Here is a 26,409-nt window from a genome sequence, read left to right as displayed (position 1 = left end):
CAAATCTATCCAGTTGACTCCTCGATTTTATAGAACACATTAAAGCCTCACGCTACATTTATATAAATAATAGTTTAAGTTCTGTTCTCTTCACTCCCTAGCACCTTAAACTTCACAGCTACTAGTAATGATTAACATTCAACATAATTAGGAAATGTCACTTTTGTAAATACACATATTAATCAGCTTCATTATGAATAAATGTGGTATGAGTGTTAAGCAATTTTAATTAAATATTACAATGTTTTCAAGCGACGGATGCATAAATTCAGTACGTGGTAACGATATTATTTCCACTATATTCTGGAGCCTTCTAATGCAATTCATCGTTACACCAAGTATGGTACTAAGTTGCTCAAGCCATATTAAGAGGTGGTTTAAAATAATTCACTAGTTTAGTCACTTCTAGAGGGCAACAACTATTACTCTGTGTTCGTTGCAATTGAGAACAGGTTTAGTACGGTGCTGGACGAAGCACAATAGCAACGTTCATTGCAATTGGACTTAAGGTGGAGCACAACTTCAGACCACAGCTGCGTACTAAACACGGGTTGAACGCCTGTTAGTACTTCACTTTCAGTTTGTTGCAATTAACCCCTAGACTTTGCACTACTAAGGTCTAAATCAAGCTCAAGCAGAGACAACCCATTAATGGCTTTCATAACTTCCATTAGTCTCCACCTCTGTCTTCCCTAACTCATTCTTGATCTTTCTAAACTAGGCGTTTAACTGAAATTCAGCCCAATGATACTGTTTAGCCTGAGAAAAAAATATAATAAGCGCTATTCCTGACAGCCTGAGAGAAACACAGATTCCTATAGCCTCAACTGAGCAAAAGAGTCAGTTCCTGCACTTTCTGAAGTATTATTTAAAAAAAAAAACTCCAGCACTGGCTGGAGAGGCTGTGTCCGGGCTCAGCGGTTATATAGGACAGGACTCAGCGCGCAGCAGGTGTGACTCATTGCTCTGCGCTGCCCGTGCGGAATGCGCGTCTCCTCCCTCCACACGCCACCGCCTCGCTAAACCGCCTTCATACTCCCCAGCAGCAATAACATCTCCATTTATTACATTTATTCTTCCATCTTAACCTAGAAAACTGCTGGGACGTTTCTGTGAACCGATAAAGCTCTCTCTGTTGGTTTTCACACGTAGAAACAATGCACGAGCTGAAAGCAGGAAGTCAAGCACTCCTCCCTCACTGTATATCTGGGTCCAGACTTCCGAAAACTCCTAAAAGTGAATTTCCAGAACGCCATATTAAAGTCTCCCACCCGTTCGTTTCAAATACATCAATTAGATGAGTTCGGGTTCTTTTCTGATGTATTTTAATAGTTTGGCACTGTGCCTTGTTAAATATGTTACAAGCAAAGTTTATCAACTTCATGCGAGATTTTGCGTGGATACAAAAACATTATATGATATCTATAACACACGTGAAGAGTGAATCTGAATCAATCAGAATGCTTTGCTGCACCAGAATTGTTATTTACGTATTTTAAAAATACATCTGGTGCATCTGAAGACAGAATAAAACCCAGAACTGTAAAAGGACGACAGACCATTAAACTGTCTGGTGATATTGCTGCATGTATAATAGAACACGTTATTGTAAAAAATGTTTACATTCGTGAATGAGTATTTTTTTAATTATACCAAATGTCCGTTAAATAATGAATTACGTTTATCAGACCATAAACACTATTATATGAAAAAAAAAACATTTACTATACATGCATTTAACTCGCTTTTTTAAAAAACATGACAATACGGTAGATGAAAATTGTTGTTCAGCGCTTTTGTATTAAATATACTCTACCAGCCTTTTAAGTCATGTGTCAGAAATAAAGTGTATAAAATTCGCTAAATCAAACAAAACACAAGCGCTACGAAAAAGAAAAAAATGTGTTTACCCTGCAATTTTATCTTGCTGAAACGTTTTTTTTTTTCTGTGGCACTAACGGGCTAACGGTTAGGATTCCTGGTTTCCTGATTACATAGAAATGTGTCTCTCTTGTCTTACGGTGTCCAAATGACCAGTTCAGTGTAGAAAGGAGCAGCGTAAAACACCGGGGTAAAGTTAGCTTGAAGTTCGAAAACGATTTTGCCACGCCTGTAGCGTTTACACGAAACCTCTTAGATTCGCGAGAATACTTGCTTTGTGCATAAAATACATTGTGAATGCTTTCTCAGCCTTTACTTTTTCGTTTATATTACAGTTTTTGGACCAAGCACGAATATTCTTTTGTCCATATCTTCGCAACGGAAGCACAGAACGCCTTTAAACCAAATGCATTTTAAAGACCACGACGTGGATATTTCCACAGCCTCTACATCAAAGTATCAGTGAGCTAATTATCTTTTTTTAAACCTCCGGTTTTTCATCGATGCGTAATTACGCACTAAGTGGAACCCGGGGGACCGCTGTATACACAAGTTCACAACGCGAGAAATGCTGTTCAATACGGCTTCATGCGAAAAACCCGTATATGACCATAGGCAACAGAATAGCGCAGTCTCCAATTACTCGGACTGTAAGCACGGGAATAAAGCTTTGTCTGAATTCTGAAACCCTTCCTTTACGTCCTGTTTTCATTCAGGTAAGAGTCAACTATATGCACAATACTACTGACAGCAGGAAGATTAAAATATTCTTTACTCAGCAGCTTATTAAAAACAGCTCCCATGATGTTCAAACCGATTTTTTACACAGAACACTGACACAGCTTTGCGTTCTGAATCTCTTTTTCTCGTGTGTTTATTTAATGTGGCACAATGCACTGGAATAGGGGTATTCTGTTCACAAACCAATAGCATTTAAACCACAGCACCCACAATGCTGCAAGTAAGTGTTTTGCACACTAAGAAGAGAGCGATGTCTTCCTCGTTAGTATACTGGCAAGTATCCCCACCTGTCACGCGGGAGACCAGGGTACATCAGGACATGCATTGAAGAGAAAGCAGGATGCGCTGCGACATCCACTGTGTAGATCCCGCCACACTAAGAGGTGAGTGGGTCTGTTCGATCACAGCGCTAGGCGAATCCCCAAACAGTGTGCGTGGCAACAAACGAAACGGGCCTGTGTCCGCCCGGTTTCGATCCGGGGAAATCGGGCCCAGTAGTGGCGGGATCTGTACAGTGCATGTCGCAGCGCTTCAATGTGCTTCCTGATGTCCTACCCCGAGAACAGAAAAGACAGCATCCACAGCAACAACAGCTCAGGTCTCTACACGGGAGCTAAGCTGCCCTCATCTCCTCTGCTCTGCGGCTCCTGCGGAGTGGAGTCCTGCCTGGAGCCGTGTTTGCAGGCGGCGGCTCCCCGCGCCCTGTCTGGGCGTCGTGTCCAAGAGCTCCTGGGAGGAAGAGAGAGCCCTCCCACTCGGGGGCTTTTCCACGGTCTGTGTGAGGAGGGGCGGGTGTGTCCAGTAGCTTATCGAGCGGAAGCCTGGGGCGGCGGAGAGCTGTGATCGTGCAGACCTTGAGGTGTCACCTCTTTGTCTGCTTTCCCGCCCCCCCTCCGCCCAAGCTCTGCTCCAAAGTAGCCCGGCAACCCCTCACACCTGCACGTGTCACAACCTAAGGTGCGGTCATGAGACACCCATGGGGTGTCGTTCTGTTCTTGCTAATTGTTTCCTGCCCGTCGCAGGCAGGAGTCCATGCGAGGAAGATGCGCTGGACAGAGCTCAGAGGGCGCAGCTGGGTGGCTTTCCTTCTGAGTGACGTTCCTGCAACACTCTCCCGCTACTCTTGGTGCGCTCATGCCACAACACAGGAAGGCTGGAGCAGGTGGCTGTGGGCTTTGCGCACTGCCGAAATAGCTCAGTTGGGAGAGCGTTAGACTGAAGATCTAAAGGTCCCTGGTTCGATCCCGGGTTTCGGCATTTTGTTTCATCGCGCCCTTTGTTCCTCTCTCCAGCGCCCCCTTCCTAAAGTGACGCGTCCCTTTCTCAGCCCGAAACACAAGCGAGACACCAGCAGCGGTCCCTGCAGGTTTCCGTAGTATAGCGGCTATCACGTTCGCCTAACACGCGAAAGGTTCCCGGTTCGAGACCTGGCGGAAACAGCCTCGTTTTGCACGCTCCTGTACTTCACAGAGGTCTTGAGCGACCGGTCATTTGTTCCCAATGTATTTCCGGTGCCTTCGTGCACTCTTGTACCAAACGCACGTTCCTTCTGTACGCGGAGCCGATCATTTGCAATTGGGCTGTGCCGACAGACCAGGACGAGCTCTGTCGGCTCAAAAGCAGCGCAGGACCTGCAAGAACAACAGAAAGATTAGCATCCAGCGGGGGCCTCTTAGTGAGCCCAAGAGCTCATCAAGAATCGGCTCCAGCAACAGGGCTGGGCGCATTGTTCCATTCTCCGCCCACTCTCGGTGTAAACAAGTCCCTCCTGGTCTCTGCTTGAAATGCACTTTCCTGCGTTTGCTTTGGTGTAACTGGCTTTCCCTGCATGGGCGAATGTGAAGAAGATCCTTAGTAAGTCATTAAAGAAAACCGAGAAGAGGTCGGAGTGGCCTCTGTCGTTCATGAACGATCCAGTCAGGCAGTACTCCTCTGTAAAGCGCCGTTCGTTCACATCGATTGGCTTTTTTTTGCCTTCATTCGTGCGAGTAGTAAAAGCAGATGCCCCTATTCTGCCGTGACCCGGATTCGAACCGGGGTTGTTGCGGCCACAACGCAAAGTACTGACCACTATACGATCACAGCGAGTTACCGAGACACACGCGGCAGGGCGGAAAGGGCTGTGCTCTCTTCGTGTGACATAATTCGGAAAAGTCCTGACGTTGCATTTCAACTGAGCCCCAGTATACATCGACCCTTCGACACTCTGAGTGACAACTCTCTTGCGTGTTTTCTCATATTTATGTAGTTTGCTTGCATGATGCCGGGAACAGCATGGTTGTTCGCTGCCATATAGTCTAGCGGTTAGGGTTCCTGGTTTTCACCCAGGCGGTTCGACTCGGTTTTGCCTCCTGCTTTCCAAAAGATCAGCACCGTGTACGAAAGAGCCGCATTAAAACTACTCGAACGTGCAAAACTTGCGAGAAGAGGGGGCGCTTGTTTCCAACCGAAACTTCTCGCGTGTGAGACGAGCTGATCATCGATGTGGGAGGGTTACTCTGGTAGACAGGGCTGACCTTCGGCAATAGGATTTATAGTCTCCAAGATGATATTTGCACTTTCTGGAGAGGCGATTTTCTCCACTTCAGTAGCCCGATTTCGTCGATTGCGTGGAGAGGGCTGTAGAATGTGGCGCCGCCTTTCCTGCTCCGTCCATGACAGGCGTGCTGGTCTCTGGAGAGAGAGCACGGTCCATCAGCGCACTCCAATAAAGGCACTGGAAGCAGCTGAATCGCATTGGCGAAGCTCAGGGCTGGGCCGCTGAGCACGTCTTACCACCGTTTCCGTAGTGTAGTGGTTATCACGTTCGCCTCACACGCGAAAGGTCCCCGGTTCGAAACCGGGCGGAAACAGACATTTTTGTCGCCAGGCACAAAAGGGGATTGGGGATTCGCCTAGCGCTGTGATCGAACAGACCCACTGGACCCACCTCTTAGTGTGGCGGGATCTGCACAGTGCATGTCACAGCGCATCCTGCTTTCACTTCAAGGCGCGTCCTGATGCACCCCAGTCTCCCGCGTGACAGGTGGGGACAGGTGACAGGTCCTATACTAACGAGGAAGACATCGCTCTCTCCGACCCCCGGCATCGTGTCCCGACCCACCGTGCTGGAAGCCGACGCGTGCTGTGATTCCTTTACGGAGCAGAAATGACAACCGAGGAGCCGAGAGATCATTTCAGCATTTCGCGTCTGAACGGAAAACACAAACGACCAACTCGGAATGACTTGCCTTTGACGCTTCTCAAAGCGTTCTTTGTGCATCGAACAGACCCACTCACCTCTTAGTGTGGCGGGATCTGCACAGTGCATGTCGCAGCGCTTCCTGCTTTCACTTCAATGTGCTTCCTGATGTCGAGTCGACTGCCGTGCGGAGGCTCTGAAAGCGAGAGCAATGAAAAGGTGCACGACGCTGTGAAAGAAAACAGAGAAGTGAAAGGCAGTCATTTCTCTAAGGAGGTGAAAGAAAAGCTACTCCCCGTCGGGGAATCGAACCCCGGTCTCCCGCGTAACAGGCGGGGATACTTGCCACTATACTAACGAGGAAGACATCGCTCTCTCCAACCCCCGGCATCGTGTCCCGACCCAGCATGCTGGAAGCCGACGCGTGCTGTGATCCCTTTACGGAGCAGAAATGACAACCGAGGAGCCGAGAGATCATGTCAGCATTTCGCGTCTGAACGGAAAACACAAACGACCAACTCGGAATGACTTGCCTTTGACGCTTTTCAAAGTGTTCTTTGTGCACGACGACTGCGCCGCCTAGCAAATACAAAGGGGTTGTACAACTTTGAACTAGCAAATGGAAGAGGGCTAAGCCCCCTCTCTTTTAGCCCAGGTTCGATCTGTCTCCCAGAATCACCAGGGCGCACACACACACACACCCGTGCCGTTGAAGTGCTCTGCTTCATTTCTAAGTGCAACTCAACATTCACTCCTACCCCGAGTGCAGAAAAGACAGCATCCACAGCAACAACAGCTCAGGTCTCTGCACAGGAGCTAAGCTGCCCTCATCTCCTCTGCTCTGCGGCTCCTGCGGAGTGGAGTCCTGCCTGGAGCCGTGTTTGCAGGCGGCGGCTCCCCGCGCCCTGTCTGGGCGTCGTGTCCAAGAGCTCCTGGGAGGAAGAGCGAGCCCTCCCACTCGGGGGCTTTTCCACGGTCTGTGTGAGGAGGGGCGGGTGTGTCCAGTAGCTTATCGAGCGGAAGCCTGGGGCGGCGGAGAGCTGTGATCGTGCAGACCTTGAGGTGTCACCTCTTTGTCTGTTTTCCCGCCCCCCCTCCGCCCAAGCTCTGCTCCAAAGTAGCCCGGCAACCCCTCACACCTGCACGTGTCACAACCTAAGGTGCGGTCATGAGACACCCATGGCGTGTCGTTCTGTTCTTGCTAATTGTTTCCTGCCCGTCGCAGGCAGGAGTCCATGCGAGGAAGATGCGCTGGACAGAGCTCAGAGGGCGCAGCTGGGTGGCTTTCCTTCTGAGTGACGTTCCTGCAACACTCTCCCGCTACTCTTGGTGCGCTCATGCCACAACACAGGAAGGCTGGAGCAGGTGGCTGTGGGCTTTGTGCACTGCCGAAATAGCTCAGTTGGGAGAGCGTTAGACTGAAGATCTAAAGGTCCCTGGTTCGATCCCGGGTTTCGGCATTTTGTTTCATCGCGCCCTTTGTTCCTCTCTTCAGCTCCCCCTGCCTAAAGTGACGCTTCCCTTTCTCAGCCCGAAACACAAGCGAGACACCAGCAGCAGTCCCTGCAGGTTTCCGTAGTGTAGCGGCTATCACGTTCGCCTAACACGCGAAAGGTCCCCGGTTTGAGACCGGGTGGAAACAGCCTCGTTTTGCACGCTCCTGTACTTCACAGAGGTATTGAGCGACCGGTCATTTGTTCCCAATGTCTTATCGGTGCCTTCATGCACTCTTGTACCAAACGCACGTTCCTTCTGTATGCAGAGCCGATCATTTGCAATTGGGCTGTGCCGACAGACCAGGATGAGCTCTGTCAGCTCAAAAGCAGCGCAGGACCTGCAAGAACAACAGAAAGATTAGCATCCAGCGGGGGCTTCTTAGTGAGCCCAAGATCTCATCAAGAATCGGTACCAGCAACAGGGCTGGGCGCATTGTTCTATTCTCCGACCACTCTCGGTGTAAAAAAGTCCCTCCTGGTCTCTGTTTGAATTGCACTTTCCTGCGTTTGCTTTGGTGTAACTGGCTTCGCCTGCATGGGCGAATGTGAAGAAGATCCTTAGTAAGTCATTGAAGAAAATCGAGAAGAGCTCGGAGTGGCCTCTGTCGTTCATCAACGATCCAGTCAGGCAGTACTCCTCTGTAAAGCGCCGTTCATTCACATCGATTGGCTTTTTTTTGCCTTCATTCGTGCAAGTAGTAAAAGCAGACGCCCCTTTAGGGAGCCTGTCAGCACCCGGAGTTTTCCCCTTCTGTAAGCTCTCCATAGCCTCTCAGCTCTTCTACTGTCAAATCCCCCAAAAGTACTTCCCTATCTTCTTCACTCAAAATTTTTTCTAGCTTTGAGGTAAAAAAATGAATTTCTTCATCCTTTACCTCTGTAGAGCTGTACAGTCTTGAGTAGAAGTGTCACGCCCTCTGCAGCCAGAGGGCGGTCCTTCTCTGTCCTGTCCCTAGTTTCTGGTCTGCTGTCCTTCTTGCCCTCTCTTTCCCTTGGGCTATATATTTCCGGGTCTTGCACTCTGTCCTCGCTCAGCACTGACGTTCGGATGTCCTGAGACCCGCCTAGCACCAGGGCGCCCCACGTCCACTCCCTGAGGGCACAGGTTTCTATACGGCATTCCTGAACTCTTTGCACTAATGAGCCCGGGCCTTTTTCCCGTCTCGCCGCTACGCATATGGGTCTTTTTCCGCCCTCCTGCTCCCCACGGTTAGTCCCCTTGGACGTCCGTGACAAGAAGGCCTCGATGCAGGAGAGAATAGCACTCAGCTCTGTACTCTCTCTTCCCTCCTCATCAACTACACTTTCCATGACAGACTTGGAGCCTACCACTTTACTGAAAAAGAAGCGAGTACACTTCTCATTTTCTTCCAAGAACTGCACACAGCTTCTTAACAGCACTCCTCGACTACTTTCTTCCGCTATGCTCCGGACATCCTTTTTTAAAAGGGTGATATCCTCGAGCACATCGAAGCCACTGTCTCGTGTAGAGACGCTGCAGCTGCCTCTGTTTCTTACCACAAGCACTGCCTCATCCTTTCTCATTTTGAATTTATTGGCGTAGGCGTGAGGGCAGTTCTTAAAAACGTGTCCTTCCGAGCCACATAAATTGCAATTTGGCAGCATTGAACAGTCAGAGGCTAAATGTCCCTGTTTGCCACAGGTCTTGCAGCATTTCACAGTGCAGGACGATGCCAGGTGTCCCACAGCACCACAGCGCCGACACACCTTTGGTTGTCCCACATAAAAAACATAGCCATTGCAGGCGCCCAGCCGGATTGTAGAGGGCAGGTGCCTTAAGCCTCCATTTACATTGTCCGGTAGCAAGCGAACCTCGAATTTCCTTGCTCCTATTTTTATACCGTCAACATCTCTAACCTCAGTTCCATGGTGGACGGTGCAGTACTGGTTAAGCCAGGTGTGAATGTCCTCCGTCTTTGCCAGTTCCGAGAACATAACAACATGCACCGTTTTCCTCTCTCTCTGTGTCAGAGGCTGCAAGTTGATCTTCTCAAGGGCAGGAACTTTCCCTCTTTTTGCCTCAAACACATCCACACATTGTTCAAACAGAGAATAGGTAGCAAAAACAACCTCAAATGCTTTCTGACCTGGGAGAGCGAAGATGAAATCCAAGTGCCGAGGTTCAAAGCCAAGTTCCTTCTGCAACACTTTTCTGCTGAACTGCATACGATCCATGAAGAGATCATCCAAAAGCTCAAAACGCACAGCATTCTTGCGGGATCCAAAAGTTGCCATTTCGTAAACTGCAAAACAAACACTGCTTCCACAAAACAAGAAAACAATCCAACTACTCCACCTACAGGATGATCAAGGTATCACCCCTGCCAGGTAAGTATAAGTTGTATAAGGCCCTGCAAGCGGCCCGCACCCACAGCACAAAGCGCGCAGCCTAGGCCAGCTCCTCGCCCCGCACGCCACTGCCTCCTGCTGGGCCCTCTCTTTCGCACACTCACACGCCACACTAACACTCAAAAGGGTGGGCAAAACGAGAAAACGAGCGCGCCGTTTCCTACACATCTGCAGTCGCCAATGCGCATTCGCAGCATGTCCCGGGATGCAATTCGGCCTCATTTGCATAACACCAGACCCGCAAATCGCTACGCAAGCTCGCGTCGTGCGCCTGCCACGCACCGAACAAACACCGGAGCCTTTTCAGCAATTTCCAAAAAATGGGCCTGCTCGCCTGCCCACAAGGCTCCGTCTCTTACCCGCTCTCCAGAGCCTGCTGCCTTCTGTGCTGTTCTCTCGGCACCACTGCAGCGCACACAACTCCTGCAGCGCGGGGAGAAAGTTTCCACGCTCCGCCGCAGGGAAGGCTCGCTCCGTGCGCACACGTCCTTTCAATGCCAGTTCAACAAGTGCTCCGCATTAGCAGCGTCAGGGCTCCGGCATGTCGCACCTCACCTCACCTCGCACAGCCCCCTCTTCGAATGTCTGGCGCTGGGCATGCCCCGCTCTCCTCCACCTTATCTTATCGCGTGTGACCACCGACAATGGCCACAATGTCGGGGAATGGCACCTGTAAAGTGTTAATTGGGGCACAGGAACAGCCCGTCTCGTCCTGGGGGCTGGCTTCAAAGACAATAAAGCAAACACAGCGGGGCGGGGGAAGAAGACGACACGACACATGCAGGTACATTCAGCTCCGGCGGGAACGAGTCATTTGTCGGTCTTTTCAAGTGCTGGGAGCCGAGTAATCCTTCGCTTGTATCGTTTCTCCCCGGTGACTAGATCTCACCCTGCGACTCTCGACTGGGCTCACCCACGGCAGCCCAGCAGGTGTGAGCCTAGCCGGCACCCGGATGGGAGATTCCCCCCGGAAAAGCTCAGGTTGCTGCTGCTCCTGCAAGAGGTGTGAATGGGACCAGTAGGGAGCGCTCAACCTGCGGTTTGTGTGGCTTTCTTATGCCCCAGCATCCTGATGGCGACCCTCCTTGGCCATTAAGAAATCCCAGGGCGTCTCTCAAAAAGAGCCGCCGGGGGTGTCACTCTGGTGTTAGTGTTCCCCTTTACCAATCAGTCGGGGTCTCCTCCTAATCCCCGTCTCATATGTAACAATCAATGACGAGGCCCCCCTGTCCCGCGATATTGTATTTGTCTCCTGGCCGCTGGCTGTCGCCGTGAGATTTAGTACTCGCGCAAGAGAGCGCGAACGCGGTCCCCTGCCCCCCACAAAGTGTGCGCTCCAGGTTCCCTCTCGGGGCTCTGCAACACAGCGGAAAGGCAGCGAGAAGGAGCCTCTTGCTCTGACGCCGCAAGGCCACAAGAGGGCGGAGGCGCAGAGCGCCCGGCCGACATGTTGGACTGGTGTGCTTTATGTGCTGAAATAAACACGCGACAGCCCAGAAATGTTTTGAGTGCTGTGCACTGGAGGTTTTTGTCTTGTGAAGACTTGCCTTGTGCTCCTCCAAGCAGTTTGTTTGTTCTCCTCCAGTGCGGGACAAGCCAACACAAGGGAGCACATTCGCCAACATCCAGGTACGCAATGTGATTTGGAAAGCAGCTCCTTTCCAAAGAGTTGCACACGAACGATCCTTCAGTCCCGCTCGGGATTTGTTTGTCTTTAGTAAGACTTTGTTTTTTGTGAATTTTTGTGTTTTTTTTGGTGTTTTTTTTTTATTTTTGAAGCCCTCCCCTTCAGCCTAGCTCTGTTTGGGGAGGGGAGAGACTTTTGGTTTTTTTTTTGTTGCTTTTTTGTTGCTTTCTGAGTCCTGTTTGTGTTTTAATGGAAGGAAAAAACATGGAGGCAGAGAATGTTATTGTAGTGGAGGAGGAGAGTGGTGTAGGAAAGAGAAGGATGAGGAATTCGGACCGACCCCCCCGGCGGCTTTTTGCAAGGGCGCATACTGTTGTGGTGGATGTGAGCGGCGTGGAGAAACCGTCTGCGGGTGCTATTATCGCAGCTGTGCACGGCGTCTGTGGGGAGGGCTCTCTTTTTGCCTGCCACCCCCGGTCGCCAAAAGAGTTTGAACTGACTCTGGACTCAAAGGAACATGCAGACGCGGTGGCTGTGGGGCTGGATGTGCAGGGCACACCCTGCTACTGACGCTGGCTGGAGCGGAAGGAGGTAGTGGTGTCCTTCCTCCACCTCCCGGCATATATCTCAGATTAGACTATCAAGGAGAAGCTGAGTAGCTGGGGGGTGAGAGTGATTTCGGACATCAGGATGCGCCACTACCCTGGGACCACCATTGCTGATGGCATGAGGTTTGTTCGGATTCGCTTTCCCGAGCATGTACAGATGCAGCCATTCAAAATGGGTGAGGTATTTCGCGGCATACCCCGGTGGGCGTGTCGCGGTATCACGCGGTATCACGCAGTTCACGTGTGTCACGTGACTAACTATCCGGCGTCGCCTTGTAAAACCGCCAGGGGGAGCTTAACCTCTCATGTACAGCATTTGAGCCTTTAATTTTGAACTGTGTATTACAGCATGTTAATCATCAGTCATTAAAATGTTGGTATATTTTATGAAAGCAAGATTGCTCAGTTGGACAAAAGTACACAACCTACCTTTATCAGAAATATTTATGCATCAAAGCCTTTACTGAAGATATTACTAATAGTATTAATAATGGATGACTTTGGACAAGCTGTATACTCAAAGTATAATTTCTTTAGCACATTTGTACAAGCACTTGGAATCTGTCCAAGCCATACTTTGTCAGGCATTTTGTTTTACTTCAATGGGCATAAAAACTTCCTTGCTTTTAACAGGGCGTTTCATAATTTCTAACTACAAAAATGATTTAAAATGCGACACCTATCATGAAAAGAAAAAAATACACACCAGTATTCCATTTCTCCCTAAACATTGTAAGCTTCGAAGTCTTTAACTAACGTGATACCGGAGTCAACAAGCATACTTTTAGAATTTGATTAAAAGGGAATATAATATGGAATCGCGTATCTCAAGAATTTAATAACGGTATGATTATATCCGTGTACTGCGGCAGAGCTGTGTAGGGCTGTTTCGCCTGCCTGTTCACGCGAGCTGTCTTGTAGCCTACTGGTCTAGGTGCGTGACTACCAACTGGCAGTTTGTGTGTTTGAATCCAGCTGGTGCTGGACCTTCCAGTTTTATTTATTTATTTTTTAATCGCGTAACATAAACATATTACCGTATGCAAACTGTACTGTATACAATATGTATATTTATATTTGATGTCTTAACTGTGCCCGTTTAAGTATTGGATATTCATATCTAATTTTACCACTGAAGGGAAATCTTAACATAAACATACAGTATATGGCTGGTCTCGGTACTTTAAAGAAAAAAATACACACCAGTATTCCATTTCTCCCTAAACATTGTAAGCTTCGAAGTCTTTAACTAACGTGATACCGGAGTCAACAAGCATACTTTTAGAATTTGATTAAAAGGGAATATAATATGGAATCTCGTATCTCAAGAAATTAATAACGATATAATTATATTCATGTTGCAAAAGAACTGCAACGGACATTAAAACTCCCTTGCATGGTTTCATTACGACCAGAATCGGTCTTGAGATATTTTTAACTTGATTTACAGTTTTTGAGAGGTATGTCTTAACACCGATACTACAGTGCTTAAGTACTGCTCACGTTTATGTTTCTAGGTTTATATTATGCATTTCATACGGTCAAATTACTTTTGAGCAACTAATAAGAAGCGCGAAACGGTATGCGTTTTACTTTCGTTTTGTGCTGGAACCCGTGGATTGATTAGAGATATCAAGTACATACAAGTCATTTTTTAAATGTTGTAGTTCGTCTTGAAAAAATGTTACGAGTACATCATCTATCAACAATCACACAGGTTCTGTTTCCATATTGCGGATTTTGGTTAGGTATTATCAAATCCGGTGGCGCTGTTAGTTTACTGAGTCCCATGTCACATGGTCTGTGATTGAAACCTGTAAAACTGGTTTAATTCATCACAGCCAGCACTCTTCAGGTGTGAGGGTCAAGGGGACAAGGGGATCGTGAGCTGTGTCTAGGTGAATGGTTCCCTCACGAGCTTCTTTCCAGTGACCTTGCCTGGGGGCACCGCCACCTCGTTGATCTACCAATATGCTGACGACACCAGACTGACGTTGGCGGAGATCTCGGCCATTTTAGAGGTGGTGCAGGCCTACTGCGCTGCCTCGGGCGCCAAGGTAAACTTGGAGAAGTCTGAGGTCATGCCGGTGGGGAGGGCAGACCTTGCCCCGCTCTTCGGCTACCCTTTCAGGGTTGAGACGGGTCACCTGAAGGTCCTTGGCGTCTACATTAACGCTGATGAGCAGGCCACTGGGCTTCTCCTGTGGAAGGAGAAGCTCATTAAGATGAGGGCCAATTAAATCGGTGGAGACACAGGTCCCTGACCCTAAAGGGAAGGGTCCTGCTCGTTAACACACTGTGCCTGTCCCTCTTGTGGTACCCATTGTCTGTGATGCCTCTTCCTGAACGGGTAGAGAATGAGATTAGGCAACTGGTGGTTGGATTCGTGTGGGAGGGGAAGCCTCCGCGGGTCACTCATGACATCCTTATTGGGGAAATCTCCAGGGGTGGGCTGAAGCTGTGTGATGTAGGCCTGAAGCTGAAAAGCTTTAGGCTGAAAGTAGTGAAGAAGTTCCTTGACCTGGATAATGTCAGCATTTGGAAGATTGGTATGGCAAGCTACCTCGAGACTTGCGGGGGCTTGGGGCAGGAGACCCTCCTGGTGAGGCTCACTCCGGGGTTGATAAAACATCTGCCCTCCTTTTACAGGGAGGTCCTGCTGGCGAGGGGGTTGTTCATGTCCCAGCATGTCTCCTACACGTCGGAGACCCGGGCCCAGCTTCTGGAAAAGCCTCTGTTCCTCAACCCCCTGCTGGTGTCTCGATGGAACAGGCAGCTCTACGGGGCTGGCATATCCAAGGTCAAGGATCTTCTTATGAAGTAAAGGACGGATTTCTGCCCACCCAGGCTATTGTCGACGCTGTGCGAGAGGTCGACGACGAGCTGCCTGTCAGTAAGATCCGTCAGGATTACGAGCAGCTCAAACTCGGTCTCCCGGACAGTTGGCTGGAGAAGCTCCATCTACAAGACGGGGCAGCAGGCCCGGGCTGGCCGGAGCTGAGGGTGAAGTGGGGGGACCGTGGGGTGGACCTCCTGGGGTGCACCACCAGCATGTTCTACAGGCTGATGATGGGGAAACGCTTCAGAGTGCCGGTCTCAGAGGTGTTCTGGGGTAAGATCTTCCCCCAGCTCGAGCCAGGGCGTACTTGATGGTTCTGCTGGATTGTCTGTTTCGCTCTGTTCGAGGAGCTGTTCTTGACGGGGTGCCCTAGAAAGAGCTGTTCCTCTTTGGGTACCGCGGGTCTGAGGGGGGGGGGTTAATGCCATTTTAGTGAACCTCCTCCTCAGCCTAACGAGGACAGCTGTCTGGGAGAGGAGGAACCTCATGATGTGCAATGGCCTGAAGCCAGACCTTGTCAGGCTGTACATTCCCAGGGTGAAGGACTGCTTCTCTCTCAGCCTGGACTACTGCAGGGCTGAAAGGCGGATGGCCGACTTTCGCAGGATCTTCTTAAACAATAACATCTTTGTGGACCTGCGGGAGGAAGGCTTGTACTTCCGGCTCTGAGATGGGGGTGTCTTTGAACAAAAGACACACACGGCTCCACCCTTTTCCACCCCTGAATAGAATTGGACAGTTGAATAGCATTTAATTCACATCGAATAGCATTGGTCCCTGAATAGCATTGGTGAAGCTCAGCAGTGGGCCACTGGGCACAATTTCCCACCGTTTCCATAGTGTAGTGGTTATCACGTTAGCCTCACACGTGCAATGTCCCCAGTTCAAAACAGAGCAGCTTTTTTTGTTGCCACGCACACTGTTTGGGGATTCGCCTATGCGCTGTGATCGAACAGACCCACTCACCTCTTAGTGTGGCGGGATCTGCACAGTGCATGTCGCAGCGCTTTCTGCTTTCACTTCAATGTGCTTCCTGATGTCGAGTCGTGTGCTGTGCAGAGGCTCTGAAAGCGAGAGCAATGAAAAGGTGCACAGTGCTGTGAAAGAAAACACAGAGAAGTGAAAGGCAGTCCTTTCTCTAAGACGGGGGTAAAGTTAGCTTGAAGTTCGAAAACGATGTTGGCACGCCTGTAGTGCTTTCGCAAAATCTCTTAGAGTTACAAAAACACTTGCTTTGTGTATAAAATGCATTGTGAATGCTTTCTCAGCCTTCACTTTGTCATTTTTATGACTTTTTTTTACCACGCTCAAATATTGTTTTGTCCATATCTTCACAATGGAAGCACAGAACGTCTTCAAACCAAATGCATTTAAAAGACCACAACTTCTGGAAATTTCCACATTCTCTACATCAAACTTTCAGTGAGCTAATTTCGTTTTTCATTGATGCATAATTACGCACTAACTGGAACCCGGGGGACCGCTGTGTGCACATGTTCACAATGCGAGAAATACTGTTCAATACGGCTTCATGCGAAAAACCCGTATATTACCTTAGGAAGCAGAACAGTGCAGTCTCCAATTACCCAGACTGTAAGATGACAAGATGAGTTGATGGAAAGAGCACAAAAGTTCAGCTCGTACAATAGGCAACGAAGGTCCCAGCGTCGTCATCGCACTTGAAAGGACTGCCTTGCAGACCAAGGGCAGTGGGCGGTGCCCGGTAAGAGGGGCAGAGGCGGTAAGACATGATGCCGAGAAGCATGAAGCGAGGAGGATGAGCTCAAATGGTAGAGCGCTCGCTTAGCATGCCAGAGGTAGCGGGATTGATGCCCGCATCCTCCAGGTCTGAGTTTAGAGCTCCAGGAGCCTGGTGGTCTCATTTAGCCTCTGTGACTTCTGACAGGTGATCCTCCGTTGCGGAGAGAATGTCCTTCAATTGTCAAGCGTTGAAGGGCCACACCTCCTTCCCAACCTCAGTCTGCACTGAGTGCGTCTCCGGCATTTTCTCGTCCAATTTGTCAGCTTAGCAAGTGAAAAGTATATCCGAGTGAAAACAGTGCTGATAATACTCTCAGGAATTGTTAGAAGACGTGCTTTTGATCATCGATTGCTTAACAATCACATTCGTTCGACGTGAGCAATCAAGCTCGTAGTTTTCCTTCAAATCTTGAAAGCTCTCAGTGAGAACATCATAGGCTGCAGGACGCCCCGTAACTTGATTACTTCAACAGAAAGAAGAGCAGACAGCTCCACAAATATGCGAGGCGCAGAGAGCGCAAGGCGAGCCGCACACGTTTCGGTGGCTGAGAGAGGGCAGTTTTTGCTTCTGCATTTCCCAAGTAAGGACGCATGACAACAAGCGATCAAGGTGCTCATCTGCGACATAGTGGTGATGAGTTCTCAGTACGTGTTCTTTTGAACGAGCAATGAGGTTGCCGCCTCGGACAGCTGACTGCACGCTCTCATTGTGCCACGTGATGAGAATTCACCAGGCTCTTTAAGTCATTAGTCACATTCCATCGTTTGCCATAAGCAGACGCTGCGAAGTGATGTGGATATCAGTTCCCAGTCTTGTGGAAGAGGAGGAAAAGAGCACACAAGGGCTCATCCGGGAGTTGAACCCGGGACCTCTCGCACCCTAAGCGAGAATCATACCACTAGACCAACCAGCCACAGCAGCACTTTCCATTTCAATCTGTCGCGAGCTTGAGGATGGGGGAAAGGCGTCATTCGCTCGTCCAGTCAGACCTTCATCAATAAGTCAAGAAAGCCGCAATTACACGACTGCCTTGTAGACGAAGGGCAGTGAACTGTGCCCGGTAAGAGGGGAACAAGCGGCACTAGGTGACGCCGAGGCATAAGCCCCAGCGAGGGGGGTTGGTTTGTATGGTACAGCGTTTGCTTTGCATGTGGGAGGTAGCAGGATCAATTCTCGCATCCTCCAGGTGTGTGCTAAGAGCTTGATGTGCCAAAAGGTGTCCTTTAGCCTGTGGTCACGCCTTGCAGGGAGAGCATCGTGCAGCTGTCAAGCGTTTCGCAGCCACGCCCCCTTTTCATCTTCTCTCTGGCTTAAGCGTCTCCGCCACTCTCTCTTGACATTTCATGTCAGCTTGTCAGAAGTCCGAGTGACATTTTTAATGGCTGAGTGAGGACACGATGCTGAAGCAGAGAGGCCACTTCAGCCAGAGAGACTTGTGCTAGGTGAGATCTGAAAGACGGACTCACAACAGAAACAGACCAAAAATGTATGGGTGAGATCAAAAGGCAAATGCAACATTCAGCAGAGGGCGTCTAAAGATTAGGGAACGGGCGACTGAAATCCATGTGAGGCAAACTTTCCGGTGTGTGTCCTGCAGCTGGGTTTGTTGGCGTAATTGGTAGTGCGTCAGTCTCGTCATCTGAAGGGCCTGAGTTTGATCCTCACACGGGGCAGGGCTGCTTCCTCTCTTGCTCTTTTCAAACACTTGCGGCAACTGTTCGCTCATAACCACGTCTGGAATGCGTGACCTTTACACGGGCGAGAAGCAACGCCGCATCCCTTTTCTAAAGAACATTCACATTCAGAAATAAGTCAAGAAATTTGCCATTACTTTCGCTCGCACTGCTATCAGCCTGCCCATGTTGCCAAAGAAAGATTCACTCGGCGTCAACATGACAGAACAGCGATCACTTGAAAACAATGTTCCACACTCCGTAAGCAAGAACTTCAGTGTTTGCAGTCACCCGATATGCCGATAGTCAAAGGAGCGCAAAACACGAAGCGTCAAAAGACAAGATGAGTTGATGGAAAGAGCGTTGAATTGATGAGCACAAAAGTTCAGCTCGTACAATAGGCAACGAAGGTCCCAGCGTCGTCATCGCACTTGAAAGGACTGCCTTGCAGACCAAGGGCAGTGGGCGGTGCCCGGTAAGAGGGGCAGAGGCGGTAAGACATGATGCCGAGAAGCATGAAGCGAGGAGGATGAGCTCAAATGGTAGAGCGCTCGCTTAGCATGCCAGAGGTAGCGGGATTGATGCCCGCATTCTCCAGGTCTGAGTTTAGAGCTCCAGGAGCCTGGTGCTCTCATTTAGCCTCTGTGACTTCTGACAGGTGCTCCTCCGTTGCGGAGAGAATGTCCTTCAATTGTCAAGCGTTGAAGGGCCACACCTCCTTCCCAACCTCAGTCTGCACTGAGTGCGTCTCCGGCATTTTCTCGTCCAATTTGTCAGCTTAGCAAGTGAAAAGTATATCCGAGTGAAAACAGTGCTGATAATACTCTCAGGAATTGTTAGAAGACGTGCTTTTGATCATCGATTGCTTAACAATCACATTCGTTCGACTTGAGCAATCAAGCTCGTAGTTTTCCTTCAAACCTTGAAAGCTCTCAGTGAGAACATCATAGGCTGCAGGACACCCCGTAACTTGATTACTTCAACAGAAAGAAGAGCAGACAGCTCCACAAATATGTGAGGCGCAGAGAGCGCAAGATGAGCCGCACACATTTCGGTGGCTGAGAGAGGGCAGTTTTTGCTTCTGCATTTCCCAAGTAAGGACGCATGACAACAAGCGATCGCGGTGCTCATCTACGACATAGTGGTGATGAGTTTTCAGTACGTGTTCTTTTGAACGAGCAATGAGGTTGCCGCCTTGGACAGCTGACTGCACGCTCTCATTGTGCCACGTGATGAGAATTCACCAGGCTCGTTCAGTCATTAGTCACATTCCATCGTTTGCCATAAGCAGACGCTGCGAAGTGATGTGGATATCAGTTCCCAGTCTTGTGGAAGAGGAGGAAAAGAGCACACAAGGGCTCATCCGGGAGTTGAACCCGGGACCTCTCGCACCCTAAGCGAGAATCATACCACTAGACCAACGAGCCACAGCAGCACTTTCCATTTCAATCTGTCGCGAGCTTGAGGATGGGGGAGAGGCGTCATTCGCTCGTCCAGTCAGACCTTCATCAATAAGTCAAGAAAGCCGCAATTACACGACTGCCTTGTAGACGAAGGGCAGTGAACTGTGCCCGGTAAGAGGGGAACAAGCGGCACTAGGTGACGCCGAGGCATCAGTCCCAGCGAGGGGGGTTGGTTTGTATGGTACAGCGTTTGCTTTGCATGTGGGAGGTAGCAGGATCAATTCCCGCATCCTCCAGGTGTGTGCTTAGAGCTTGATGTGCCAAAAGGTGTCCTTTAGCCTGTGGTCACGCCTTGCAGGGAGAGCATCGTGCAGCTGTCAAGCGTTTCGCAGCCACGCCCCCTTTTCATCTTCTCTCTGGCTTAAGCGTCTCCGCCACTCTCTCTTGACATTTCATGTCAGCTTGTCAGAAGTCCGAGTGACATTTTTAATGGCTGAGTGAGGGCACGATGCTGAAGCAGAGAGGCCACTTCAGCCAGAGAGACTTGTGCTAGGTGAGATCTGAAAAACGGACTCACAACAGAAACAGACCAAAAATGTATGGGTGACATCAAAAGGCAAATGCAACATTCAGCAGAGGGCGTCTAAAGATTAGGGAACGGGCGACTGAAATCCATGTGAGGCAAACTTTCCGGTGTGTGTCCTGCAGCTGCGTTTGTTGGCGTAATTGGTAGTGCGTCAGTCTCGTCATCTGAAGGGCGTGAGTTTGATCCTCACACAGGGGCAGGGCTGCTTCCTCTCTTGCTCTTTTCAAACACTTGCGGCAACTGTTCGCTCATAACCACGTCTGGAATGCGTGACCTTTACACGGGCGAGGAGCAACGCCGCATCCCTTTTCTAAAGAACATTCACATTCAGAAATAAGTCAAGAAATTTGCCATTACTTTCGCTCGCACTGCTGTCAGCCTGCCCATGTTGCCAAAGAAAGATTCACTCGGCGTCAACATGACAGAACAGCGATCACTTGAAAACAATGTTCCACACTCCGTAAGCAGGAACTTCAGTGTTTGCAGTCACCCGATATGCCGATAGTCAAAGGAGCGCAAAACACGAAGCGTCAAAAGACAAGATGAGTTGATGGAAAGAGCGTTGAATTGATGAGCACAAAAGTTCAGCTCGTACAATAGGCATCGAAGGTCCCAGCGTCGTCATCGCACTTGAAAGGACTGCCTTGCAGACCAAGGGCAGTGGGCGGTACCCGGTAAGAGGGGCAGAGGCGGTAAGACATGATGCCGAGAAGCATGAAGCGAGGAGGATGAGCTCAAATGGTAGAGCGCTCGCTTAGCATGCCAGAGGTAGCGGGATTGATGCCCGCATCCTCCAGGTCTGAGATTAGAGCTCCAGGAGCCTGGTGCTCTCATTTATCCTCTGTGACTCCTGACAGGTGCTCCTCCGTTGCGGAGAGAATGTCCTTCAATTGTCAAGCGTTGAAGGGCCACACCTCCTTCCCAACCTCAGTCTGCACTGAGTGGGTCTCCGGCATTTTCTCGTCCAATTTGTCAGCTTAGCAAGTGAAAAGTATATCCGAGTGAAAACAGTGCTGATAATACTCTCAGGAATTGTTAGAAGACGTGCTTTTGATCATCGATTGCTTAACAATCACATTCGTTCTACTTGAGCAATCAAGCTCGTAGTTTTCCTTCAAATCTTGAAAGCTCTCAGTGAGAACATCATAGGCTGCAGGACGCCCCGTAACTTGATTACTTCAACAGAAAGAAGAGCAGACAGCTCCACAAATATGCGAGGCGCAGAGAGCGCAAGGCGAGCCGCACACGTTTCGGTGGATGAGAGAGGGCAGTTTTTGCTTCTGCATTTCCCAAGTAAGGACGCATGACAACAAGCGATCGCGGTGCTCATCTACGACATAGTGGTGATGAGTTTTCAGTACGTGTTCTTTTGAACGAGCAATGAGGTTGCCGCCTCGGACAGCTGACTGCACGCTCTCATTGTGCCACGTGATGAGAATTCACCAGGCTCTTTAAGTCATTAGTCACATTCCATCGTTTGCCATAAGCAGACGCTGCGAAGTGATGTGGATATCAGTTCCCAGTCTTGTGGAAGAGGAGGAAAAGAGCACACAAGGGCTCGTCCGGGAGTTGAACCCGGGACCTCTCGCACCCTAAGCGAGAATCATACCACTAGACCAACGAGCCACAGCAGCACTTTCCATTTCAATCTGTCGCGAGCTTGAGGATGGGGGAAAGGCGTCATTCGCTCGTCCAGTCAGACCTTCATCAATAAGTCAAGAAAGCCGCAATTACACGACTGCCTTGTAGACGAAGGGCAGTGAACTGTGCCCGGTAAGAGGGGAACAAGCGGCACTAGGTGACGCCGAGGCATAAGCCCCAGCGAGGGGGGTTGGTTTGTATGGTACAGCGTTTGCTTTGCATGTGGGAGGTAGCAGGATCAATTCTCGCATCCTCCAGGTTTGTGCTAAGAGCTTGATGTGCCAAAAGGTGTCCTTTAGCCTGTGGTCACGCCTTGCAGGGAGAGCATCGTGCAGCTGTCAAGCGTTTCGCAGCCACGCCCCCTTTTCATCTTCTCTCTGGCTTAAGCGTCTCCGCCACTCTCTCTTGACATTTCATGTCAGCTTGTCAGAAGTCCGAGTGACATTTTTAATGGCTGAGTGAGGGCACGATGCTGAAGCAGAGAGGCCACTTCAGCCAGAGAGACTTGTGCTAGGTGAGATCTGAAAGACGGACTCACAACAGAAACAGACCAAAAATGTATGGGTGAGATCAAAAGGCAAATGCAACATTCAGCAGAGGGCGTCTAAAGATTAGGGAACGGGCGACTGAAATCCATGTGAGGCAAACTTTCCGGTGTGTGTCCTGCAGCTGGGTTTGTTGGCGTAATTGGTAGTGCGTCAGTCTCGTCATCTGAAGGGCCTGAGTTTGATCCTCACACGGGGCAGGGCTGCTTCCTCTCTTGCTCTTTTCAAACACTTGCGGCAACTGTTCGCTCATAACCACGTCTGGAATGCGTGACCTTTACACGGGCGAGAAGCAACGCCGCATCCCTTTTCTAAAGAACATTCACATTCAGAAATAAGTCAAGAAATTTGCCATTACTTTCGCTCGCACTGCTGTCAGCCTGCCCATGTTGCCAAAGAAAGATTCACTCGGCATCAACATGACAGAACAGCGATCACTTGAAAACAATGTTCCACACTCCGTAAGCAAGAACTTCAGTGTTTGCAGTCACCCGATATGCCGATAGTCAAAGGAGCGCAAAACACGAAGCGTCAAAAGACAAGATGAGTTGATGGAAAGAGCGTTGAATTGATGAGCACAAAAGTTCAGCTCGTACAATAGGCAACGAAGGTCCCAGCGTCGTCATCGCACTTGAAAGGACTGCCTTGCAGACCAAGGGCAGTGGGCGGTGCCCGGTAAGAGGGGCAGAGGCGGTAAGACATGATGCCGAGAAGCATGAATTGAGGGGGATGAGCTCAAATGGTAGAGCGCTCGCTTAGCATGCGAGAGGTAGCGGGATTGATGCCCGCATCCTCCAGGTCTGAGTTTAGAGCTCCAGGAGCCTGGTGCTCTCATTTAGCCTCTGTGACTTCTGACAGGTGCTCCTCCGTTGCGGAGAGAATGTCCTTCAGTTGTCAAGCGTTGAAGGGCCACACCTCCTTCCCAACCTCAGTCTGCACTGAGTGCGTCTCCGGCATTTTCTCGTCCAATTTGTCAGCTTAGCAAGTGAAAAGTATATCCGAGTGAAAACAGTGCTGATAATACTCTCAGGAATTGTTAGAAGACGTGCTTTTGATCATCGATTGCTTAACAATCACATTCGTTCGACTTGAGCAATCAAGCTCGTAGTTTTCTTTCAAATCTTGAAAGCTCTCAGTGAGAACATCATAGGCTGCAGGACGCCCCGTAACTTGATTACTTCAACAGAAAGAAGAGCAGACAGCTCCACAAATATGCGAGGCGCAGAGAGCGCAAGGCGAGCCGCACACGTTTCGGTGGCTGAGAGAGGGCAGTTTTTGCTTCTGCATTTCCCAAGTAAGGACGCATGACAACAAGCGATCGCGGTGCTCATCTACGACATAGTGGTGATGAGTTTTCAGTACGTGTTCTTTTGAACGAGCAATGAGGTTGCCGCCTCGGACAGCTGACTACACGCTCTCATTGTGCCACGTGATGAGAATTCACCAGGCTCGTTCAGTCATTAGTCACATTCCATCGTTTGCCATAAGCAGACGCTGCGAAGTGATGTGGATATCAGTTCCCAGTCTTGTGGAAGAGGAGGAAAAGAGCACACAAGGGCTCGTCCGGGAGTTGAACCCGGGACCTCTCGCACCCTAAGCGAGACTCATACCACTAGACCAACGAGCCACAGCTGCACTTTCCATTTCAATCTGTCGCGAGCTTGAGGATGGGGGAGAGGCGTCATTCGCTCGTCCAGTCAGACCTTCATCAATAAGTCAAGAAAGCCGCAATTACACGACTGCCTTGTAGACGAAGGGCAGTGAACTGTGCCCGGTAAGAGGGGAACAAGCGGCACTAGGTGACGCCGAGGCATAAGCCCCAGCGAGGGGGGTTGGTTTGTATGGTACAGCGTTTGCTTTGCATGTGGGAGGTAGCAGGATCAATTCCCACATCCTCCAGGTGTGTGCTTAGAGCTTGATGTGCCAAAAGGTGTCCTATAGCCTGTGGTCACGCCTTGCATGGAGAGCATTGTGCAGCTGTCAAGCGTTTCGCAGCCACGCCCCCTTTTCGTCTTCTCTCTGGCTTAAGCGTCTCCGCCACTCTCTCTTGACATTTCATGTCAGCTTGTCAGAAGTCCGAGTGACAATTTTAATGGCTGAGTGAGGGCACGATGCTGAAGCAGAGAGGCCACTTCAGCCAGAGAGACTTGTGCTAGGTGAGATCTGAAAGACGGACTCACAACAGAAACAGACCAAAAATGTATCGGTGAGATCAAAAGGCAAATGCAACATTCAGCAGAGGGCGTCTAAAGATTAGGGAACGGGCGACTGAAATCCATGTGAGGCAAACTTTCCGGTGTGTGTCCTGCAGCTGGGTTTGTTGGCGTAATTGGTAGTGCGTCAGTCTCGTCATCTGAAGGGCCTGAGTTTGATGCTCACACGGGGCAGGGCTGCTTCCTCTCTTGCTCTTTTCAAACACTTGCGGCAACTGTTCGCTCATAACCACGTCTGGAATGCGTGACCTTTACACGGGCGAGAAGCAACGCCGCATCCCTTTTCTAAAGAACATTCACATTCAGAAATAAGTCAAGAAATTTGCCATTACTTTCGCTCGCACTGCTGTCAGCCTGCCCATGTTGCCAAAGAAAGATTCACTCGGCGTCAACATGACAGAACAGCGATCACTTGAAAACAATGTTCCACACTCCGTAAGCAAGAACTTCAGTGTTTGCAGTCACCCGATATGCCGATAGTCAAAGGAGCGCAAAACACGAAGCGTCAAAAGACAAGATGAGTTGATGGAAAGAGCGTTGAATTGATGAGCACAAAAGTTCAGCTCGTACAATAGGCAACGAAGGTCCCAGCGTCGTCATCGCACTTGAAAGGACTGCCTTGCAGACCAAGGGCAGTGGGCGGTGCCCGGTAAGAGGGGCAGAGGCGGTAAGACATGATGCCGAGAAGCATGAATTGAGGGGGATGAGCTCAAATGGTAGAGCGCTCGCTTAGCATGCGAGAGGTAGCGGGATTGATGCCCGCATCCTCCAGGTCTGAGTTTAGAGCTCCAGGAGCCTGGTGCTCTCATTTATCCTCTGTGACTTCTGACAGGTGCTCCTCCGTTGCGGAGAGAATGTCCTTCAATTGTCAAGCGTTGAAGGGCCACACCTCCTTCCCAACCTCAGTCTGCACTGAGTGCGTCTCCGGCATTTTCTCGTCCAATTTGTCAGCTTAGCAAGTGAAAAGTATATCCGAGTGAAAACAGTGCTGATAATACTCTCAGGAATTGTTAGAAGACGTGCTTTTGATCATCGATTGCTTAACAATCACATTCGTTCGACTTGAGCAATCAAGCTCGTAGTTTTCCTTCAAATCTTGAAAGCTCTCAGTGAGAACATCATAGGCTGCAGGACGCCCCGTAACTTGATTACTTCAACAGAAAGAAGAGCAGACAGCTCCACAAATATGCGAGGCGCAGAGAGCGCAAGGCGAGCCGCACACGTTTCGGTGGCTGAGAGAGGGCAGTTTTTGCTTCTGCATTTCCCAAGTAAGGACGCATGACAACAAGCGATCGCGGTGCTCATCTACGACATAGTGGTGATGAGTTTTCAGTACGTGTTCTTTTGAACGAGCAATGAGGTTGCCGCCTCGGACAGCTGACTGCACGCTCTCATTGTGCCACGTGATGAGAATTCACCAGGCTCGTTCAGTCATTAGTCACATTCCATCGTTTGCCATAAGCAGACGCTGCGAAGTGATGTGGATATCAGTTCCCAGTCTTGTGGAAGAGGAGGAAAAGAGCACACAAGGGCTCGTCCGGGAGTTGAACCCGGGACCTCTCGCACCCTAAGCGAGAATCATACCACTAGACCAACGAGCCACAGCAGCACTTTCCATTTCAATCTGTCGCGAGCTTGAGGATGGGGGAGAGGCGTCATTCGCTCCTCCAGTCAGACCTTCATCAATAAGTCAAGAAAGCCGCAATTACACGACTGCCTTGTAGACGAAGGGCAGTGAACTGTGCCCGGTAAGAGGGGAACAAGCGGCACTAGGTGACGCCGAGGCATAAGCCCCAGCGAGGGGGGTTGGTTTGTATGGTACAGCGTTTGCTTTGCATGTGGG

The 26,409-nt window shown here is 49.8% G+C and overlaps 7 non-coding genes across 7 annotated transcripts; 3 read left to right on the top strand and 4 right to left on the bottom strand.

The window, feature by feature from the left end:
• The first annotated feature begins 3,806 nt into the window (after positions 1–3,806).
• Positions 3,807–3,879, top strand: trnaf-gaa (transfer RNA phenylalanine (anticodon GAA)). The gene has a single exon. It is a non-coding gene; the product is annotated as a tRNA-Phe (tRNA).
• A 756-nt stretch (positions 3,880–4,635) lies between these two features.
• trnah-gug (transfer RNA histidin (anticodon GUG)) lies at positions 4,636–4,707 on the bottom strand. The gene has a single exon. It is a non-coding gene; the product is annotated as a tRNA-His (tRNA).
• Positions 4,708–5,401: 694 nt separating this feature from the next.
• trnav-cac (transfer RNA valine (anticodon CAC)) lies at positions 5,402–5,474 on the top strand. Its single transcript has one exon. It is a non-coding gene; the product is annotated as a tRNA-Val (tRNA).
• Positions 5,475–7,190: 1,716 nt separating this feature from the next.
• Positions 7,191–7,263, top strand: trnaf-gaa (transfer RNA phenylalanine (anticodon GAA)). The gene has a single exon. It is a non-coding gene; the product is annotated as a tRNA-Phe (tRNA).
• A 12,270-nt stretch (positions 7,264–19,533) lies between these two features.
• Positions 19,534–19,605, bottom strand: trnap-agg (transfer RNA proline (anticodon AGG)). Its single transcript has one exon. It is a non-coding gene; the product is annotated as a tRNA-Pro (tRNA).
• A 2,116-nt stretch (positions 19,606–21,721) lies between these two features.
• On the bottom strand, positions 21,722–21,793 carry trnap-agg (transfer RNA proline (anticodon AGG)). Its single transcript has one exon. It is a non-coding gene; the product is annotated as a tRNA-Pro (tRNA).
• A 4,302-nt stretch (positions 21,794–26,095) lies between these two features.
• On the bottom strand, positions 26,096–26,167 carry trnap-agg (transfer RNA proline (anticodon AGG)). The gene has a single exon. It is a non-coding gene; the product is annotated as a tRNA-Pro (tRNA).
• Positions 26,168–26,409: the final 242 nt, after the last annotated feature.

Source organism: Lepisosteus platostomus, chromosome 5 (assembly GCF_059453375.1).
Source record: "Lepisosteus platostomus isolate fLepPlt1 chromosome 5, fLepPlt1.hap1, whole genome shotgun sequence".
Taxonomy (NCBI): Eukaryota; Metazoa; Chordata; class Actinopteri; order Semionotiformes; family Lepisosteidae; genus Lepisosteus; species Lepisosteus platostomus.
This window is presented reverse-complemented; position numbering and strand designations above follow the sequence as displayed.